This window comes from Syngnathus leptorhynchus, unplaced genomic scaffold (genome assembly GCF_054491065.1).
Source record: "Syngnathus leptorhynchus isolate UIUO unplaced genomic scaffold, UIUO_Slep HiC_scaffold_575, whole genome shotgun sequence".
NCBI lineage: Eukaryota > Metazoa > Chordata > Actinopteri > Syngnathiformes > Syngnathidae > Syngnathus > Syngnathus leptorhynchus.
In genome coordinates this window covers 22280-27500 of record NW_028232473.1, presented here as the reverse complement: position 1 = coordinate 27500, position 5221 = coordinate 22280, and positions in this window count along the sequence as shown.

Below are 5221 nucleotides of genomic sequence, written 5' to 3'. Positions count from 1 at the left end.
CGCGATCGGCACTATTGCTGACTGCCGGGAGGGAAGCTGCGCCCCGGCCGAGTCAGACTCAGCCGTTGCGGCCCCCCCGAGCCCGCAGCGCGTAGCGCGGAAGCCATACGCCCCCCCGATGCGGAGCGACAGACGCCCCCGCGACCGCGGTTGGTCGGGAAGGCTTTTCGGATAGAGGTCGGACGGTGTGTGTGGACGGCTTCCCGTGGTGCCGCCGCTATCAAGCCGGAGGGTTTGAGAAACGACATTCGCGGAAGGACCGGCGCGGCCGGCGGACGCTCGCACGCGCGGCGCCCGACACTCAGCCGCTCGCTCGGCCTCCGTGGATCGTGGCTAGGTGGGATGGATGCCAAACCGGGTCGTCTCGGTCTCGCCGCAGTACGGTCGCGCCGGGGCCTGCGGGGCGGCGCGGGGAGCGCACGCTCACGCAGCGGCCGGGGCGCTAGAGTGCGACCCGCAGTGGGTAGGAACCGTCCACCCGACGTCGGACGAGCCGAGGCCGATGGAGGCCCTACCAAGGCGGGTCATGAGTGCCAGTCGGTCAGTTGGGTGAGGGGGTACTCGGAGGCCCACCGGGAGCAGACGGGCGACCGGGGATGGGGGGCGTACGCGGGCGGGCGCCGGGAGAAGACGGCCCGTCCGGGGTCGAATCTCGGCCTGTGTTTTCGGAGCCGGCCGGGCATCACGCTCCCTCCTTGGATGGACAACATTCGTAGTTGACACTTTGTGTCATTTTATCCGAGCGGGCGGGCGCCTCGAGAGGCGGACCGTCCGGGGCGACTCTCGGCCTGTGTTTTCGGAGCCGGCCGGGCCTCACGCTCCCTCCTTGGATGGACAACATTCGTAGTTGACACTTTGTGTCATTTTATCCGAGCGGACGGGCGCCGCGAGGCGGACCGTCCGGGGCGACTCTCGGCCTGTGTTTTCGGAGCCGGCCGGGCATCACGCTCCCTCCTTGGATGGACAACATTCGTAGTTGACACTTTGTGTCATTTTATCCGAGCAGACGGGCGCCGCGAGGCGACCGTCCGGGGCGACTCTCGGCCTGTGTTTAAGGAGCCGGCCGGGCATCACGCTCCTTCCTTGGATGGACAACATTCGTAGTTGACACTTTGTGTCATTTTATCCGAGCGGGCGGGCGCCGCGAGGCGGACCGTCCGGGGCGACTCTCGGCCTGTATTTAAGGAGCCGGCCGGGCATCACGCTCCTTCCTTGGATGGACAACATTCGCAGTTGACACTTTGTGTCATTTTATCCGAGCAGACGGGCGCCGCGAGGCGGACCGTCCGGGGCGACTCTCGGCCTGTGTTTTCGGAGCCGGCCGGGCATCACGCTCCCTCCTTGGATGGACAACATTCGTAGTTGACACTTTGTGTCATTTTATCCGAGCAGACGGGCGCCGCGAGGCGACCGTCCGGGGCGACTCTCGGCCTGTGTTTAAGGAGCCGGCCGGGCATCACGCTCCTTCCTTGGATGGACAACATTCGCAGTTGACACTTTGTGTCATTTTATCCGAGCAGACGGGCGCCGCGAGGCGGACCGTCCGGGGCGACTCTCGGCCTGTGTTTTCGGAGCCGGCCGGGCATCACGCTCCCTCCTTGGATGGACAACATTCGTAGTTGACACTTTGTGTCATTTTATCCGAGCAGACGGGCGCCGCGAGGCGACCGTCCGGGGCGACTCTCGGCCTGTGTTTAAGGAGCCGGCCGGGCATCACGCTCCTTCCTTGGATGGACAACATTCGCAGTTGACACTTTGTGTCATTTTATCCGAGCAGACGGGCGCCGCGAGGCGGACCGTCCGGGGCGACTCTCGGCCTGTGTTTTCGGAGCCGGCCGGGCATCACGCTCCCTCCTTGGATGGACAACATTCGTAGTTGACACTTTGTGTCATTTTATCCGAGCAGACGGGCGCCGCGAGGCGACCGTCCGGGGCGACTCTCGGCCTGTGTTTAAGGAGCCGGCCGGGCATCACGCTCCTTCCTTGGATGGACAACATTCGTAGTTGACACTTTGTGTCATTTTATCCGAGCGGGCGGGCGCCGCGAGGCGGACCGTCCGGGGCGACTCTCGGCCTGTGTTTAAGGAGCCGGCCGGGCATCACGCTCCTTCCTTGGATGGACAACATTCGCAGTTGACACTTTGTGTCATTTTATCCGAGCAGACGGGCGCCGCGAGGCGGACCGTCCGGGGCGACTCTCGGCCTGTGTTTTCGGAGCCGGCCGGGCATCACGCTCCCTCCTTGGATGGACAACATTCGTAGTTGACACTTTGTGTCATTTTATCCGAGCAGACGGGCGCCGCGAGGCGGACCGTCCGGGGCGACTCTCGGCCTGTGTTTAAGGAGCCGGCCGGGCATCACGCTCCTTCCTTGGATGGACAACATTCGCAGTTGACACTTTGTGTCATTTTGTTCGGCCTGTGTTTAAGGAGGCGGCCGTCCTCCACTCGGTCCGTGTTTAAGGAGCGACACTCGCGCTCCGGTTCGGCCTGTATTTTAGGGAGGCGGCCGTCCTCCGCTTGGTCTGTGTTAAGGGCGACACTCTGTCCATGTTTGAGGAGCCTGGCCCTGACGCTCCTCTCCGGCCTGTGTTTAAGGAGGCGGCCGTCCTCCCCTTGGTCCGTGTTAAGGGCGACACTCGGTCCATGTTTGAGGAGCCTGGCCCTGACGCTCCTCTCCGGCCTGTGTTTAAGGAGGCGGCCGTCCTCCCCTTGGTCCGTGTTAAGGGCGACACTCGGTCCATGTTTGAGGAGCCTGGCCCTGACGCTCCTCTCCGGCCTGTGTTTAAGGAGGCGGCCGTCCTCCCCTTGGTCTGTGTTAAGGGCGACACTCGGTCCATGTTTGAGGAGCCTGGCCCTGACGCTCCTCTCCGGCCTGTGTTTAAGGAGGCGGCCGTCCTCCCCTTGGTCCGTGTTAAGGGCGACACTCGGTCCATGTTTGAGGAGCCTGGCCCTGACGCTCCTCTCCGGCCTGTGTTTAAGGAGGCGGCCGTCCTCCCCTTGGTCCGTGTTAAGGGCGACACTCGGTCCATGTTTGAGGAGCCTGGCCCTGACGCTCCTCTCCGGCCTGTGTTTAAGGAGGCGGCCGTCCTCCCCTTGGTCTGTGTTAAGGGCGACACTCGGTCCATGTTTGAGGAGCCTGGCCCTGACGCTCCTCTCCGGCCTGTGTTTAAGGAGGCGGCCGTCCTCCCCTTGGTCCGTGTTAAGGGCGACACTCGGTCCATGTTTGAGGAGCCTGGCCCTGACGCTCCTCTCCGGCCTGTGTTTAAGGAGGCGGCCGTCCTCCCCTTGGTCCGTGTTAAGGGCGACACTCGGTCCATGTTTGAGGAGCCTGGCCCTGACGCTCCTCTCCGGCCTGTGTTTAAGGAGGCGGCCGTCCTCCCCTTGGTCTGTGTTAAGGGCGACACTCGGTCCATGTTTGAGGAGCCTGGCCCTGACGCTCCTCTCCGGCCTGTGTTTAAGGAGGCGGCCGTCCTCCCCTTGGTCTGTGTTAAGGGCGACACTCGGTCCATGTTTGAGGAGCCTGGCCCTGACGCTCCTCTCCGGCCTGTGTTTAAGGAGGCGGCCGTCCTCCCCTTGGTCTGTGTTAAGGGCGACACTCGGTCCATGTTTGAGGAGCCTGGCCCTGACGCTCCTCTCCGGCCTGTGTTTAAGGAGGCGGCCGTCCTCCCCTTGGTCTGTGTTAAGGGCGACACTCGGTCCGTGTTTAAGGAGCGGCCCTCGCGCTCCGGTTCGGCCTGTATTTAGGGAGGCGGCCGTCCTCCGCTTGGTCTGTGTTAAGGGCGACACTCGGTCCGTGTTTAAGGAGCCGGCCCTGACGCTCCTCTTCGGCCTGTGTTTAAGGAGGCGGCCGTCCTCCACTTCCTTCCATGCACCACCACATTCGCAGTTGACACTTTGCCATTTTTTCAGAGAGGTGACACTTAGTCGTTTTTTCGAAAGTTGACACTTAGTCGTTTTTTCGAAAGTTGACACTTTGCCGTTTTTTCAGAGAGGCGACACTTAGTCGTTTTTTCGAAAGTTGACACTTAGCCGTTTTTTCGAAAGTTGACACTTAGCCGTTTTTTCGAAAGTTGACACTTAGCCGTTTTTTCGAAAGTTGACACTTAGTCACTTTTTCGCCACAGTGACACCTCCAGCGCGTGCCACGGCGCTTTTCAGGTCTTCTATCCGACCTTGTGCTGTCGAGGACGGCGTGTCCGACGCCGTGGGGAGACCAGCACCATCTCCTCCATACTCGTAAACGGGGTGCTTTGGAAAACGGGGGAAAGTCGATGAGTACACTGACTACTGGGACCATTTCATTGTACTCTGGCGCACCTGAAGACCAAAAAAGGTACTGCACCTTAGCCCGGGTACCTCACCCCCTGGTACCTCGAGGAGAACTTAGAAAAATTTCGACAAATTTTTGGTGAGCTCCAGGGAGAGAGGCTGATTTTTCGCTTTTTGAGGCCGACCGCCGAACCGGCGCGGGGCGGACTCACAAGCCCCGCAGAGCCGTGGGCACTTAGTCGTTTTTTCAGAGAGGCGACACTTAGTCGTTTTTTCAGAGGCGACACTTAGTCGTTTTTTCGAAAGTTGACACTTAGCCGTTTTTTCGAAAGTCGACACTTAGCCGTTTTTTTGGAAAGTTGACACTTAGTCGTTTTTTCGAAAGTTGACACTTAGTCGTTTTTTCGCCACAATTGGCTCTGAGCTCCAGGGGGAGAGCCTGGTTTTGCCTTATTTCAGGCCGGCTGGGGAACCGGCGCGGGTCGGATGCACGAGCCCGGCAGAGCCGTGGGCACTTAGAAAATTTTCGCCGATTAAGCTGGGACCTCCAGGCGGAGACCGGCATTCCTCGTCCTCGGGGTTCGACCCAGGAACCGGCGCTGGGCAGACGCCGTAGCCACGCAGAGCCGTGGGCACTTAGAAAATATTCGCCAAGTTGGCTCTGAGCTCCAGGCGGAGAGGCTGGTTTTGCCTTATTTCAGGCCGGCTGGGGAACCGGCGCGGGTCGGATGCACGAGCCCGCAGAGCCGTGGGCACTTTGCCATTTTCTCAGAGTCGACACTTAGTCGTTTTTTCAGAGAGGCGACACTCTGTCGTTTTTTCGAAAGTTGACACTTTGCCGTTTTTTCAGAGAGGCGACACTTAGCCGTTTTTTCGAAAGTTGACACTTAGCCGTTTTTTCGAAAGTCGACACTTAGCCGTTTTTTCAGAGATGTGACACTTTGCCGTTT